This window comes from Camellia sinensis, chromosome 12, assembly GCF_055761805.1.
Source record: "Camellia sinensis isolate YWXY chromosome 12, ASM5576180v1, whole genome shotgun sequence".
Taxonomy (NCBI): domain Eukaryota; kingdom Viridiplantae; phylum Streptophyta; class Magnoliopsida; order Ericales; family Theaceae; genus Camellia; species Camellia sinensis.
In genome coordinates this window covers 119,749,069-119,767,354 of record NC_138972.1, presented here as the reverse complement: position 1 = coordinate 119,767,354, position 18,286 = coordinate 119,749,069, and the positions used below count along the sequence as shown (strand labels likewise).

The 18,286-nt window shown below is 37.9% G+C and overlaps 1 long non-coding RNA gene across 1 annotated transcript; it reads left to right on the top strand.

The window, feature by feature from the left end:
* Positions 1-5,586: 5,586 nt before the first annotated feature.
* On the top strand, positions 5,587-5,983 carry LOC114284752 (uncharacterized). The gene is made up of 3 exons (XR_003637022.2): positions 5,587-5,614; positions 5,718-5,845; positions 5,936-5,983. It is a non-coding gene; the product is annotated as an uncharacterized LOC114284752 (long non-coding RNA).
* The last annotated feature ends 12,303 nt before the right edge of the window (positions 5,984-18,286 follow it).

Here is an 18,286-nt window from a genome sequence, read left to right as displayed (position 1 = left end):
AAAAGCTAACTTTTCAAAATAGCACAAACAACAATAACAACAATGATTGAAATCTTAATTTTGAAGATTTTTATAACTCCTAAAATAATCTGAATTACTCGTGTGAGAGATAAAAACAAGAAGAAAAAAAAAACATAAATAGTCTAAGTCATTTCGAAGGTTATGGGTCCTTAAATTTGGGATCTCAATTATTTTTGAAAAAAAAAAAAAAGCAATATGAGAGCTTTTTTAGTAAATCCATTATGTAAGAGTGTTGTTTCAAGAAACCCATACTGTTTTATAATATTCCATTAGGTCCATTTCATACAAAAAGACCAAAAAAGCCCTAAAAAAACACGCGCCCCTCTCTCTCTCTCTTTGAATCTAATAACCGTTTCTCTTCCCCTCCCTATTCTTGCGCACGAAATCACGCACAGTACCTCTACAGTCCAGAAATCCGAAACCATATTCCACATCGCCTCAACGCCCCGAAGACTGTATTCCTTCCATCGTTGCATCGTCGCATCGTCTCATCATCTTCTCCCCCATCCCTACGCCGAGAAGACTGTCTTCGTTCGATCGTCACATCGTCTCATCATCTTCTTCGCCGTTCGTACGCACAGAAAACTGTATACGTTCCTTCGTTGAATCGTCCCTTCGTCTCAACATCTTTGTCGTCGAAATGGGCAAAAAACGTAAGCATTCATTTATTCTGAACCCCTCAATCGTAATCCCTAAATTTTTTGATTTTTGCACTCAAAAACATTACAGTTGCCATTACATTGCGTTCACAACTGTCAACATTCGTAAATGTTCTGGTTGTAGTTGTTGTTATTGAAATCTGTGAACATTCACATTGATTGGAAATGGTTTATAATCAAATTATTCCAGATGTTATTCCGTTGTTTTTCAATGCTATGACCATTCACATGGTTTCAAAAATGTTTTGGCCAGTTCTTTTTTTGTTGCTGTTGGTAACAGATATGAACATTCACATTGAATTAAAATGTTTGAGTAATCAAGTATTAATGGTGTTGTTGTTGTATGCTGTGAAAATTCACAGGCATTGACACTCTTTGGCCAATTCTATTGTTGTTCTTGTTGTTGGAAGATGTGAACATTCACATTGCCTGAAAATTGTAGGACAATCAGATATTATTGGTTTATTTTGTTCTAGGCTGTGAACATTCGCATTGTTGCTGTTAATGTTCTACGATGTGAACATTCACATTGCCTGAAAGTTTTAGTTCAATCAGATATTATTGTTGCTTTTGGGCCAGGCTGTGAACATTTACATTGTCTGGAAAATTTGCCTGAAAAATTTAGGACATTCAGATATTATTCGTGTTGTTGTTCTATGCTGTCAACATTCACATTTGCTGGAAATTTTAGGAGAGTCAGATGTCGGTGGTGTTAATGTTCTACGATGTGAACATTCACATTGCCTGAAAGTTTTAGTTCAATCAGATATTATTGGTGCTTCTGGGCTAGGATGTGAACATTCACATTTGCTGGAAATTTTTGGAGAGTCAGATGTCGGTGGTGTTAATGTTCTACGATGTGAACATTCACATTGCCTGAAAGTTTTAGTTCACTTAGATATTATTGTTGCTTTTGGGCTAGGCTGCGAACATTCACATTGTCTGGAAAATTTGCCTGAAAAATTTAGGACATTCAGACAGTATTCGTGTTGTTGTTCTATGCTGTCAACATTCACATTTGCTGTAAATTTTAGGAGAGTCAGATGTCAGTGGTGTTAATGTTCTACGATGTGAACATTCACATTGCCTGAAAGTTTTAGTTCAATCAGATATTATTGGTGCTTCTGGGCTAGGTTGTGAACATTCACATTGTTTGGAAAATTTTAGAAGAGTCAGTTATTATAGGTGCTGTTGTTCTATGCTGTCACCATTCACATTGCCTGGAAATTTTTGGATAGTCAGATATTGTTGGTGCTGTAGTTCTAGGCTGTGAGCATTCACATTGCTTGAAAATTTTAAGGGAGTCAGATTTTATTGGTGCTGTTGTTCTATGCTGTGAACATTCACATTGCTTGAAGATTTTAGGACAATCAGATATTATTGGTGCTGCTCTTATATGCTGTGAACATTCACGTTGCCTGAAAATTTTATACATGCTCTTCAATGATGTTCATGGTTGTATAAAAATGCATTGTGTACCACACACTGACACGATATGTTCATTGTGTTTGTCGTGACACAGTCGAAATACACATTCATGTACCTATGTGAATGTTCACAACCACACGCAAACTCTGGTGATTCACACCCACGCACACAACTGTGAACATTCACATCAGTGGAAATGATGTGAATGTTCAAATCTGTTCCACTATGCTAATCACATGAGCCTTCACTTAATTTTTTTTAAATGCTCCATTTTGCAGATGTCGCACAAAAGAAAACCGGAAAGGGAAAAAGAGATGAGTCCCATGTGAAGGAAGAAACCCCAAAAAAAAATACTTGCACCAATGTCGACATGCGCCATGTTAACTACAGATCTAATATGACCGGACTGGTCAAATTAATGAAAACTACCAAGTTCATAGAAGCACAGCTTCGGTGCCTTCGACAAACACCTTTTTGGAATTTGTTTGATGCATTGAGAAACAATCAAATCGACCTGGATAAATGCATGAAGTATGATGATGTTGTTATGCATGTACTACAAATGTACCAAGCTTCAGAAGATGCCTTCTACATTGGGCAGAAGAAGATGAAAATACACAACAGCGACATCAAGCTGATTTTCGGTGTGGACTGTGGCAGCAAGCCAATGGACATATCATACGGTGCAAAACCAAAGACTGGCATTGTAAACAGAAGATGCAAAAACGTCAGCCGGTTGACTTCAAAATGGATACGCACCCTTCTGACCGAGGCATTGAAAGGAAAAAAGAAAGACGACAACGAAGAAGTTGCCCGACTAGTGTGCATGTATGCTTGCCAGAAGCTTTTTTTCTTAACAAGCGAAGAGACAATAGGATGGGGGTACTACGCACATATGGTCCCACTGGAAAGCATGCAAGAATATGATTGGGCCAAGCAAATTAGGACAATGTTGACATCGTTTATTTCCCAAAATGACAAAAATCCAACAAAAGTCACCAGCTGTGTCATGTTGTTGATGGTAAGTACCCATGTTTTCAAATAATATCATTAACATGTCCTCCAGTGTTGTTCATCTAAGCCAACTGTGAACATTGACATCTGCACCTCTGATGTGAATGTCCATAGGCAATTACATTTCAAAGATGTGAATGTTCACATCTGAATCACTGATGCGAATGTCCACATTCACTCATAATATACTACTGTGAATGTTTACGACACTGCTCTGTAGGCAATTATGTTTTCACTACTGTGAATGTTCACATCTGAACCACTGATGTGACTGATCACATTCACTCATAACATACTACTGTGCATGTTCACAACAGTGCCACAGCACTTATGTTTCTGTCATCATTCACATCAGTGATTCAAATGTGAACAGTGTGAATGTTCACATTCAGTGATAATGTACCACTGTGAATGTTTACCACACTGCTCCGTAGGCAATTATGTTGTCACTACTGTGAATGTTCACATCTGAGGCAGTGAATGTGACTGATCACATTCACTCATAACATACTTCAGTGAATATTCACAACAGTGCCACATCACTCACGATTCGCAGATGTGAATGTTCACATTCAATGATAATGTACTATTGGGATGTTCACAACAACGCCACTGTGATTAATGTTCACATAGGTTGCCATTACTCTGCAAATGCTAAATAACAATATGTGTTTCTTGTTTTATTGAAGTACTGGTTGTGTGAGCACACAACCGTCCTCCAACCTCACAGACCCAATGCTTTTCCTCACTGTGTGAAGTGGGATCTGACTGCTTTGCAGAAGAAGATGAAAACCATCTCTTTAGCAGATTTGGGTTTTAATGAGGTAGGGCCTTCAACTAGTGATCAAAACATTCACATTATAACACCACCAAAATATATGCGTTAAGTAACATTATTTTTTCATTTTCAAGTTAATGCCGGTGAACTCTTTGCAATCCCAAGAGAATTACAAAAGTTCAAGCGTAAAACATTGAAGGTGGAGCCTGAAATTTATGAACCAGGCAGAACATCTCCCAACCTTTCTGACATCAAGGGAGAACAACACAGTGGCAGTAACTCCCACTTTTCTGGGGATGGGGTAGACCTGAAGGACAGTAATAAGGACATTCACATTCCATTTAGCAGCCAACATTATGACAGAGCTATTGTAATACCAGACACAAACCAACCTGATATCATTGATGTGCTTATCCAAGAGAATCGGAAGGCTTGGGGCGTCATAAGGCAATGGGAAGCAAAGTACAAACACCTTCAATTTTCATGGGAGTTGAGGGCACGAGTCATAGCTGATCTTGAACATAGATTGTTTAACCAGTCCAGCCCGCCCAACGTGAATATCGAAATGAAGAAGTGCATGGAGCAGAAGGATAAAGAAATCAAACGCTTAACGCAGCTGGTCATCGACTTAGAATGCGATAAAACAATTCTTCAGGATCTTTACGATGAACAGTCAGTCCACATTGTCACACAAGCTATGTCAGAAAGGCAACCCCCTAGCCCAATGCAACACATGATCAGCCCACCTTCTAGGGTCAAGCGTATAAAGGAAAAAGATCACAAAGAACATCGCCTGCCTGACTTCCAATACCCAGACTTACCTGGCCAAAAGCAGCCCCATCCAGTCGAAATGGTTGAAGATGTGGAGGAACACCCACCAGCGAAGAAGCCAAAAAAATTATCCTTTACGAACAAGTTCAAAGTCTGGGCCAAGATGTCCAAACATGACAAACAAAAGGTCCAAGCTTTACAAAAAAATGGAGGCGATGAGTAAGTGACTGTGCAAAAATCCAATGTTAACATTCACATTCCTTAATAGTCTATATTCCTCACTGTGTTCAGTTTTTTTGGTTTGCTGAGATATATGCAATGTGAATATTTACATTGGTTTGTTAATAATGCACAGGCTGCTGGTGTGGAAAGGAGATTCGAAGGCTACACATGTGTATTTTGATGACATTGTCAACCTTATCAAGGAGGAATCAATACACAGCAATGTATGCCATTACAAATATAATTCACTCTTCATGCATATGCACACACAGACACACACACACTCACATCCACAAAATCTATATAATATGACCCCATGTTTGTGCAGCTCATAGATGCATATGTTAAACTGTTGCATGAACAACAAGAGGTGGTCAACCCAACTTCAGATGAAGCCTCATTGATCTTCACGAGCATGTGTTTGGTAAAATCTATCATTTCATTACTTGTAATGTGACTGTGAAACTTCACAGTCCATTAATTATTTGTCAAATGTGTACAGAAAGTGATACGAGAGTACCATCCTCGCAAAAGGAGTAAACACATTGACGCACATGTCAAAAACTACCAAGGAGAGAGATACCTACTATTCCCATTGCATCATGCGTACCACTGGACGATAGTTGTGTATGATGCTAAAGAAAATTTGTGGAAGCATTACAACTCGTTGCGCCCAAGAACAATCATACATGACCCGCATATCGACCAAGCACAGGAAATTGTAAGTGGCTATTTTTCAACACAAACATGACTTGTTCTCGTGCATTAAATGATTGTACACACACATATGTTTGTTGGTCCCTAATGTGAAATTCCATACACAGAGGAACTACATTGAGCATGTTGTGACCGTTATTGGCGAGTCATCACCGCTACACACTAAGTTAGCAGGCCAAAATCCAGCACAACCAACCAAAAGTGTTGATGTCTGTCCTCAGCAAGGCGACGACTCGTAAGCCTCACTACATTTTTTTCAAATCCTCCATAACCATTATGCAAATATTCCTGTCAACTGCTAATCAAAACCATTTTACATTTACAGAGTGGACTGCGGACCTGCAGTATGTTACATCATGCGGGCGCACGTATACCATGAAGAAATTGTGGGCAGCCTCAGTAGTGCAGAATGGTGTGGACTACGAGATTTGTTAGTGCATAGTTTTTTGAATCATAAGAAATCAGAGCTTCCTTAAAACCTATAGGTGGGAGGTGTCCACCTACGAACTAACCAACAGTCGATTTGAATGTTAATATGGAATGCGTTGATATTTTGACACAGCAACTGATTGTAAAACAGTGATACAACATCTGTTAATAGGAAAAAGGCAGCTGCGAATTTTGAACTACTTTTGGTGTTGTTATGTTTTATATATGTGAATGTCCACAGTTGTACCACTAATGTGAATGTTCACAGTCACGTACGATATGCATACTGCTGTGTTGTTGTGAGAAAAGTTTCTGCGAATGTTTGAACCTGACTGTTGTTTAGTACACATACTTTGTGCAAGAGTGTACACTTGGTCTACGTGACATAATTACGGATCACATACACATGTGTGAATATTCACATTTGTTGTCGCGCATAGCAATTGTAAACACTGATGTGAATGTTCATACTCACTTATGATATTCATAATGCCGTGTTGTGATGAGCATATTTGATGCGATTTGTGGAACCAGTTTTCAATGTAATACACATACCTTGTGCAGGAATGTACACATTGTTTGCATGACATCGTTACAGGTAACATGAACAGGTGTGAATATTCACATTTCTTTACATTCATAACAGTTGTACATGTTCACACCATGTCAATCTTCATGCATGTGAAAGTTCACATCACATCTTATATTCATGTCAACATTGACAACAATAAGGTAAAAACGTCCAACCCATGTGCAAATTTTCACATAATATGATTCGTTTACGTAAGTGTGAATGTCCACATCATGTATTTATCATTACAACTTTAACAAAAAATTAGTTTCATACAGAAAAAGAAAATGAAAAGGCACAAATGAAATACTAAGTTTGCCAAACCATTATTTTGCTTGCCAACACAACACAATCTTATTTGTGAAATGAATATAAGAATCCAATGTAAAACACAACGTTAAAATGAAAAATGTACATCCTATATCGGCTCCTTGCATGACTTCCAATTATGGCTCCCCAGCTTATCATATCTCCCGCACCTTATTTGCTTAAGTTTCTCACCCCTTGATGGGATCCTATTCTTTTTCGGCCTTCCGGGTGGTCTTTTCACAGTTGGCGGGTATATAGTGAAGTCCATGGGATCAAAAGGCGGCTTCTCCACCGATGGTATAGGGAATATGGCACCCGAATACGCTCCACGATATGTCTGTACATGAAAGTAATGTTCCACACAATCATTGAGATTGTAGCGGCTCTTCTGAATGGCAACAACAGCATGGTCACATGGGAATCCGTTGATTTGCCATTTGAAGCACGAACATGTACGCCTCCCAACATCAACAGTGACAGATGGTATCGAATGAACTTCAAACACATTCTCATTGGCTTTGCTAACTTGCCAAGACCTGCTGTGATTGAACGAATCCATAAGCCTTGTTTCAAATGTAGGACAAATAAGCTCATTCCATTTGTTTGCTTGGTCACGCCGTGCAGACATTTGCCGCATCAACTGAGTACGAATTGTGTCCACCATTTGAGTGATAGGAAGATTACGCGCTTCTTTAATCTAGTTATTAAATGACTCCGCCGCATTGGAAGTCATCTCCCCATAACGCATGCCCCTGCACAATATCACAAACATTTTACAACACGAAAGTTAACAGGTTTGAACACTCACGTTGACTGATGTGAACATTAACATCATTCGCAGTGAACATTAACATCAACTTACACGATGCACAGATGTGAACACTAATATCAACTTAAATGACAGAATGATGTGAATGTTAACAACAGCAAAATATGACAACGGATGTGAACATTCACATCATTCAAATCAGTCATTACTATCAGATGTGAACATTCACGTCACTGACATTGAACATGAAACACAATTGGAAGATTTTTACAAATCCTAACTGATAATTCACATCGCTACCATTCTAACTTGACCAATGGAACACTTTATGAAACTGTTATTACCTGAACTATGAATTTGCCCAGTGCTCAGGTGCCAAGTCCTTGAAAAAATCATGTGCTCGTTGTTTACCCTCCTCTTTTAATTTTGCAAGCTTTTCATGGAACCCTACCACAGTTGGCTCATAAGCACAATCACCCAAACTACTTACTAGGTGATCCCTGAAGCCATTATCAATTCCTTTCATCCGGTCTCTTAAATTGCTCTTCAAGTGTTGTAAGCAATAACCGTGATGAGCCGATGGGAACACCTTCGGCATAGCTTCTAACATGCCAAGATTACGATCTGAAATAAAAGTAATCTGGCGGTTACCATCAACAACCTTCCCAAGTTCATGCAAGAACCACGACCAATTCGCCGTGGTCTCCAAATCAACAACCGCAAATGCAACAGGAAACAGACCTACAACACAACACCAATACACAACTGTTCACAGTATTCCAAAATGAATAGAAAACAATATAAACGAAACAGGTCATGTGCATGTTCAGCAATTGATAATGTGAACATTCACATTAACGCCCATCAATAATTCACTTTTGATTGTTCAGCAATTGATAATGTGAACATTCACAGTACTGTTCATTAACGGATCAACTGACAGTAGTATACACTGATGTGAATGTGAATGTTCACATAACTATCATTAGCAGGCACAGATGTACAATACTGTGAATGGATCAGTGTAAAATAATGTGAATGTTCACATTACAGGCATCAGCAGACACAGATGTGAACATTCACATCAGTGCATACTAATGTCAATGTTCACAGTACTTATAATTTCTCCATCACTCATTTGTCCATACTATGCATGTCAATGTGAATATTGACATGAATATAGAGGTAAAAAAATTACTAACCATTGTTTCCGTCTTTTGCCGTTGCCGCCAGTAGCTGACCTTTGTACTTTCCTTTGAGGAATGTTCCATCCAAGAATAATAAAGGCCGACAAGAATTGAACCCAGAAATACACGCAGCGAATGACACAAAGAAACGACGAAACTGTTGACTACTCGCATCATAGTCAATATTGACATAACTCCCCGGATTGTACCGCATCACAGCATCCGAATACCACCGCAGCTGGTCAAACGATAATGAGTGATCTCCATGAATACCAGCCTTTGCTTTCTCCACAGCCAACCATACGACATGGTAACTCACATCTAGCCCATAATCCCTCTTCAAAATAGTCACAACATCACACGGCCAAGTCAACGGCTTGTCCCTCACAATTTCAGATATGGTACTTGACACCAAATCCGAACTAACTCACGGATTCTTCGATGTTCGGACATCCGTACCACACGTATGCACATCACTAAAACTCTTGATGTAGAAAAAATCATTTGCTCGTTGTGCTCTACAATGTATGGCCCACAAGCAGCCCCTCTCCTCCCGCATCGCACACACAGCAGTAACTCTTGTTGTCTCGTTCTTCACGTATGTAAACTGAAACCCACATTGGATGGCGTACTTACATAAAACGTCACGAAATTCTTGTGCACCTCCAACAAACCGTTGTCCCACATGCGTAATACCATTTGCCCAAGGGGCTGACAACAACACCTTGTCGTTATGGTGGCAAAATCTTCGTAATGCATCAATTTCTTCCTCAACCCCCACACGCACCAATCCCAAACTGGTTGACTGAACAATACCACTTTTCAACTCAACCACAACTTCTACATGTTGTACCCCCATTGATTTAGCAAGCAGTAACATGTTCTGAAATTCTTCCTCATTGTCCAAATCACACTTCCTAATCCCAGGTAGTTTACAGAACAGTGAAATAGAACCAGCAGACAACTCATCCCATTTCTCACAAAACACTCCACCAAACGAGAATAACACATTGCGCGGGCAACATTTATTACAGTTGTACTGCAACCATATGTACACACCAACAGCATAAAGGTATCCATCTCCTATAAAAACACAAAAACACAACAATGAACATTAATAAAAATCAATATGAAAATTCACTTTGTGCAAAAAATTGATGAGAACGCGTACAGTTGAAGTGCTAAATCCATACTTCAAAATACGAAGATGTGAACATTCACATTGTTGTTAACAACATGTCAACATTAAGCAAACATCAAAATAAAATGAGAAAATCAACAATCTTCACATCATATTCGCACGATGTGAACATTTACGTTGAAACAGACACTCTAAATTATATGACACACACAGAGCCTCATTCAGCAAACATCAATTTCAAATGAGAACATCCACATTCTTCACATAATCCACATTAACAAAATGTTAACATCCACATTGACATATATACTGATAATCAAATCATCTACAGAGATCCTCATTACGCATGCGTCCAAGTAAAATGAGAACTACACATTTAATCAAAATCCACATGAAAAATCACATTGTGCAAAAAATCAAAAATTACTACGTGTACAGTTCAGGTGCTAAATCCATAATTCACAAATACAAAGATGTGAACATTCACATTTATATTAACAAGATGCCAAAATTGCAAACATCAAAGTAAAAATGAGAACATCAACAAACTTCACATAATATTAACAAAATCTGAACATTTACATTGAAACATACACTCTGAATTATATCACACACACAGAGCCTCATTAAGTAAACATCAATTTAAAATGAGAACATCCACATTCTTCACATAATCCACATTAACAAAATGTCAACATTCACATTGCCATATATACTAATAATCAAATCATATACACAGATCCTCATTACGCATACAACTAACTAAAATGAGAACTAACACTGTTCTTCACATAATATGAATGTACTCCCCTCCACAGGACCACGTAAGAAGCATATAATTAAAAAACCAGTGCATCTAATTCATATCAATCCAAAAACAGAGCATCTGCTTCATCATACAAATGAACTGAAGATTTATTCACAATCAAATTGATGCTAACCTTAACCATGCAATCCTACAATCCTCCAGAAAGTCGAACACAACTGATTCGAACTACTTAAAGCTCGGAAAATGTGACAGCCGAACAGCTACCTCTTCGTCATCTTCACTCGCAAACCACAGAACCAGAACCAGACTAGAACACCAACAATGAAACCCTAGCACCACCAATCCTTCGAACGAGTATGCAAAACATAAACGTATCTCTTGGAATTGGATTGATGAAGAAAAACGTAAAATGGAAACTGCCAAACTGAATCACCGAGGAAACAGCCACGTAAACAGGCACGTAATATGTAAATACGTATAACACTGTACACATACATATATATATGGGGGCAAAATAGTCCAGGAAAATATAATGGACCTTATGGAATAAAAAGAAAAGTTTATGGGACTAATCAAGTTATCATATTCTTTTGTGGACCTAATGGGTTATAACAACTCTAGAATGGATTTATCAATAAAAATCTCATGGCGTATGAAATAACATGTATGTATTCTGCTTGTGTGGACTCTTTTGCTTACACGTATTCTAAATTGGGACCAGATTCTCTCCAGTTTTAAATCAGACTGGAGGGTGCTATTAGGCCCGTGAGAGCTCACCATGGGTCTCGTTTCGATAATTTAAATTATTTAATGTGTAAAACTTGTCGAATACTATATGTTGTAAAATATTACGTTGATCGGATATTGATAGCTATCTCATCGGATTAGTTTTTTATCAACAGTTAATTTGTTCACCGTCCATTTTGTTTAATACAAAACTGATCTGATGAGATAGTTATCGATATCCAATCAACGTGATTTTTTATAAACATATAGTATTTGACCAATTCTATATATTAACGATTTGAATTATCGAAACGAAACCCGTAATGCACTCCTACAGGCCTAATAATATATTCCAGTCCAATCTAAGACTAAAGGGAAGCTACTCCCTTCTAAATTCAATGAACAGTAGTCCATGGTGGCAACGTGATTTACATGCATAATCCTTAAACCTACAAATTTAGGGCAAGTTATAAAATAAAAAAATATATAAAAAAATTAAGTTAAGATTTTTTTTAAAGATTTTGACATTAAAATTTTGTAAGATAAATAATATATAATATTTAAGGTCTCTTAATATTTTTTTTAAAAAAAAAATCGACTCAGATAAATTTTGTTTTGACTCAATTTTTTTTTAATTTTCATAAAATTTTTTAAAAATTTCTTAAATTTTTTAAAAAATTTATGTGTAAAATCAGAAAAATGTGACCTACTATATTATTATATTTAAAGTTGTTAATTTTAAAATTTGACAAAAAAAATTATTGAAAAAAGATTAGGTGTTCTAAATTAAGAGTTTTAGTAGCTCTAATTGGTATATAGGTCTCATGTGATGTGATGTTTTGGCCTTGATTTTTTTTTTTTTCTACAACATTAGTGTTCTTTTAGAGTTCCTAAATTAGAGGGATGCATCATTTCTAAATTTTATTATCCATTATCTATTATGAATGGATGTTATGGGTCCCATCAATATCGTGAATGAAATTCATTTAGCCTTCATTTGGTAATGGTTTTTTTGACTTTTTTAGTCTGAAATTTTTTTGATCGTTTGATATTCTTGATTAGTTTTTTTGATTTTTTGGCTTTAAAAATGTGAATTTTATTTTATCTTTTTGTGATTTTTGACTTTTTATAATTTTTTGGCTTTTTTTTATCCTTTTATAATTTTTTTAGCCCAACACAAACACCAAACAACCCCTTATTTTGTGCGACATATGGCAAATTGTTGATGACACGATATTGTTATATTTTGATTTTGTTTGACTGTGCCTTCAAGGGTAACTTATTAGTTTAAAAGTTTGGCTGTGTTTAGTTAGATGTCAAAACTATGATTCCATCTTTGGTTTTAGTATGATTTATGTTTAGAATTTTTAAAAGTTATTTTTATATTTACTTTTGAATTTTTTTTTTAAGACTGAAAAATTTAGGCTAACTGATCGTCCTCCCGGACATCCGGCCGATTGACTGGTACAGTATAATTTATATATATATATTTTATACAATTGACACTTATTATTTTTTATATTTTAAATTTAAAAAAATTGAATTTTTTTTTATGAGTTTTAAATAGAATTTTGAATTGTGTGCTTAGTTATAAGTTGTAAATTTTTTGTAGTAATATCACATATCACATTAAAAATTCTCTACTTAATTCAAAACTCATTCATTAAACAAATTTTTTACACTCAAATCATAATTCCAAAACTCACAAACTCAAAATACAACTCTATTATCAAATCATATTTATAAAACTCTACCAAACACTACATTTATTTTGCTAAATTTTAGTAACTCGTAGTAAATGTATTTCTAGTAAAAAAAATTTACATTAATTACTCTTAAATGTTATTAGAAAAATAAAAATAAAAACAAAAGGAAATGTTATGAACCCTAAATAATTTATCAAATCTCTTACATGGATGTGGGATTCACACAAATTCATATGTGTGTGGGTCCCACACCCATGTGAGAAGTTTGGTAAAAATTTTGATAGATTATTTGGGATCCATAACATAATTCAAAACAAAAACTTGAAAGTGTTAAATAAACAAACTTTATTAACGATAAATGTTAGTATATTTATTTTTTAAACCAATAAACTAAATTTTTAATTAACGCCGAAATAAAAATCTTTGTAGCAAAATTTGCAATCTCGGTATAACAAAATATTAAAATTAAGGCCAAGTTTGGCTAATCTAAAAAAGTGCACTTATTTTATCTTTTTATCTTTTTTGGGTCACATCAATCAACATCTCATCTCTACTTTTTCTACACATAATACAAAAAAAGTCAAAAAGTACACTTATTTAGGCCTAGTTTGGGAAGACTAAATAAGTGCACTTTTTGAATTTTTTTGTATTATGTGTAGAAAAAGTAGAAAGGAGATGTTGATTGATGTGACCCAAAAAAGATGAAAAGATGAAATAAGTGCACTTTTTTCTTTGTAGCCAAACTTGGTCTTCCCAAACTTATCTTAATACTTGCGTAAATCAATACCTAACGGGCTTTACTTGTCCTAAATATTTTCAAATACTTGCGCAAATCAATACCTAACGGGCTTTACGAGCAATGTTAGGTATCATAAAAAAAAATTTATGAAAATGATTATGAAAAATTTTTGATCCTTAGATTAGATATATAATAAGTTATAAAATGTAATACAAGATGGAGATTTGTTCATGATCATTTTCATGAAACATTTTTCATGAAGGCTAGTATTTTCCTTATTTTCAATATTCTTGTACGGAAAAGAAATAAACCTTCTCGTATAATCCTGTTGACCAAGTCTACTCTCCTCCGTACGTCGTCGTTTTATCACCTGAAAACACAAACGTGAGCTAGCCGGCGGGTGTGTGCCGGAAACCTCTCTGATGCCTAAGTCAGTAAACTTGACAAATAGACAAAAGCTCTGTGTATTCAGAAAGCAAAGTTGTGTGTTCCCCCTCCCAAGGTGAAGTTTGTGAGCTTTTATAGGCTTCGTGTGGCACAATCCTAGTAGGACTTCTATTCCTCCATGCAGAGTCCTCTTAGGATTCATACTCCTGTAGGATAATGCTTATCCTTTAACACCCCCCTCACTGCTTAAACCAAGTGAGATGGTTTTATCATGGCCAAACTCCAATATGACCGAAGTAAATATGTTTATGTACAGTCGAAGAGTAAGCTGAACTAATTCTTCCTTTTTTTGTTCTTAAGGCGGCTCCTCATGCACAACCCATGGCGCGGTCAGACCGAAATAATATTCCGAGACCGGTGTAACTTTAAGACCGGTCTAATTCCAAGGAACCTTTAGACCGATCTAACTTTGATCTCCTACTGGACCGGTCTAGCTTCACGTCCTTAGGACCGGACTAACTCCAAAATAACGCACGACCGGAGTATCTTATATGGCCATTTCACTTCTGCCCTTTATACTGTGACTCATAACGGCCTATCACCTAGCTCGGCCCAATTTTCTCATAAATTACCCTCTCAATTGCCCCTTAATTCCATCTGCACAGCATGATAGGGATTACCTGTTTATCAGCCGAGCTGAAGTTTTTTAAGTCGTTCCAGCCGAGCTAAAAAAACCCTTTAGCCTTTCCAGCCGAGCTAATTTCACTCCGGGCTCTGCTTGTCCGGTCAAAACGTCTCCTCAATCACAGTAACTGAATCGTTTCTCCTTCCTAGGACACGTGGCACGCACTGATTGATTGAGGACGGCTGTCACACCGTCTTCGTACTTCGTGAAATTTTTAACAGTCCCGTCTTTTTTTTCCCTTTACCTAAAACTAGTCTCATCATTTCAACACACTTTACAACTTCCCTCTCTCAGCCTCCACTGCTTGTTCTTTTTCTGAGCTCGTGTTTTGCTGCCTTTTGCTTCCATCTTCAGTTTCCTGCCTCTTCTTCTGGTTAGTATTGCATCTTTACTTTGTTTTCATATGTTGCTTTCTGTGTTCTGTTTTCTGTGTTTTCTGCAAACACGTTTTTCTGTTTTGCTTTGCTTTGTACTTTTATGGAAAAAACTTAACAGTAGAACATATGAGTATATGAAATACCCTGTAGAAAACAGTTTTTTGATCCAAAATCATGATGCAACCGAACTAGGATACTGTTTAAGCTAGGTAAAAGTTCAGTTAGCTTAAAACCAGACTAACACTTCATGTTCACACCAGTAGCTTTGAATAAGTCAAACCACTTCTTGATAGACCTTAGCCGAGGTAACCCACCGAACTAGGTTTGCTCTTAGCATAATGAGATACCTGAACTCCAACCGATCTATGCCTTTGGGGATAAACCAGCTTTCTTAGTTTTTTTTTATAGAACTCAGAAAGCTGCCCCTAGGCGATCAACCGGTCAAGAAGAACTGTTTCCTCAACCGAGATATCTAGACGCTTGCCGTGCTCGAACTAGCAAAGCCCTGCTCAAACCGAGCTAAAAATCACCTTGCAGAAACCGAGTTAGAACCTGTAGCATCCACATAGCCGAAGTAGGGCTCCTATTTTTTGTACTTTTGTTTTGTAGCACGGTCCAATGATCTGTGCTTAACCCCTTTGTTTTCTACTTTGCAGACTTAGGTTGCCCAGGCACTCCTCTGCGTGCTCAACCGAGCTACTGAGACAATCTTGTGGACCGAACTTTAATTTATTCATAAATTATACAATAAATGGGGAAGTATAGGTATCTAGTAGACACTCCGGGCGGCTTAGCCGAATTCAAAAAAGACTACAATATACCTGATGACGTCCACCTGATTTTAGCCGAAAAAGATGTCATTCCTTGGGGCAATGAAGGCTTTGTCCCCTTCACCCTTTTATCCATAATTGAAACTGGACTACGATTTCCAGTCCAACCTTTAATTTGCGAGTTTCTTAGGCAAACTAGACTATGCCCTACCCAACTATCCACCAATTCATACCGCATAATAATGGGAATAGCCGAACTAAACCGGCAAGCCGGTCTCAACCTTGGTCTGGCCGAAATCTTTCACCAATACTCCATTGGTTCGAAGGAAGACGGCTGGGTATACTATCTTAGAATACGCCGCCATCGTGAGAAAATAATAAAAAACACACCGGATAAAGACTTAAACGACGACGATTTTTTGTGGGTGTCTGGGAATTTTGAGGATCATCAAGCCCAGATTCCTGGCCGACGTATAAACTGGAAAAAAGGAGAACCTGGTAAATTTACTTCGGTTTTCTTGCGTGCTATTTTATATTTCGGTTTGTCAATCTTTCAACCGAGCTAACAGTTGTCTTTTTTCGCAGATTCTGCCCACCTCCATTCTTTATACAGCTATCCCAATCTAACGACTTTGCGCGCTGCACTACGGTATCCAGAACGTAGTTGGGCTAAGCTGTTAAAGTTCGAGCCGACCTACAGATACAGCGGTCGCCGAAAGGCGAGAGTGACCGACTTTCTTCTTGAGGAGGCCCCAGAACCGGACCCAACCTTGCCAGAAATCAGACTAATCCCACTAACTGCTGAAGAGGAAATGGCGAAAAAGAACAGAGTAAGGGCGCTTCTAACCGAAACTAACAGACCCGAAGTACTGCCACCAAGCCAAATGCAGCCTGCCGTTGTGGCCCTCCCTTCTCAACAGCCTTCTTCATCACGCCCCTCTAAGCGCGCCCGATCTACCCCGACCGAACCACAACTTGTGGATGAGGACGAATCCATCCCTCCACCAAGTCCTCAACCCATCCTTCAACCGGAGCAATCTAACCGAGCTGACTCCTCCAAATGGGCTCCAATTCTCACTTTTCAAGATCGAAATATCCAGGAGACTAACTCAGTCGTTGCTGAGAAGGATCACTTGATGGCTTTCAATCTAGCCAAGAGTGCTTGCCTTCTGAAAGATATGGAGCACCACAACAAGCAACTAAACACCGAGCTGAAGGCCATCCGGTCTTCAACAAAATCAATGATCCTGGTAAGTGGCTCTCCCTTTTCTTTGTCTAACTTTTCCAACTGTCAGTCCGGCTAAAGAGAGTTACTACTCTTTTGCAGGCCATTCAGAAGAACAATATTGCCCATAAGAAAGTGCTTGAGCTTCGCAAGACAACCAGGCATGCCATGGCAGAAGCCGAGGCAAAGACAGCCGAACTTGAGCGTGCCAAGAAGTAGATAGCCGAGCTACAGTCCGAGAACGGTCGCTTGACCGGGCTTGTTAGCTCGGCTGAAGCTGAAAAACAAAAAATTGCTGTAATGGTGAAAGATAAATATTTGCGTGAGTTGGCCAAACTCGAAGGCAAAAAAGACACCGAAATAGCCGATTTGAAGAAGAATATCAGTGATGCCAATGCCCAAGGTTTCAAAGAGGCGGAGGGCCTCTACATTCCGCAGTGCGAGGAGGCGAAGGACTTATTCTTCAAGTGTGGTTGGAGGAGTGCTGTGGAACAGCTCGGCTGTGGGCCTAAAACCGAGGTCTACAATGCTCCACAGTACTTCATTCTAGCCTCACTAGCAGAATATGCTGCTTCAGTCCAAGAACAATTTCTGCAGGATTCTGATGATGAAGATGATGAACAAACTGTTACTCCGGTAGTCAACGAGCAAGTCAACGATCAATCAGCTTGGTTGGAGGCAACGGTTGAAGACCTGACTGTTGAGCCATCGACTGATATCGTTCTACCAGTTGCTGTTGAGACGGATCTTCCATCTGCAACCGGCGTTCAAGTTGACATTGACGCCGAAATTGAAGACCTTTTCTCTTGATTTTGTACTTTTCTTTTTTGTTATTTCTTTACTCTTGTAACCGGGATATGACCCCTCATTTGTATTTGCTTTTTGA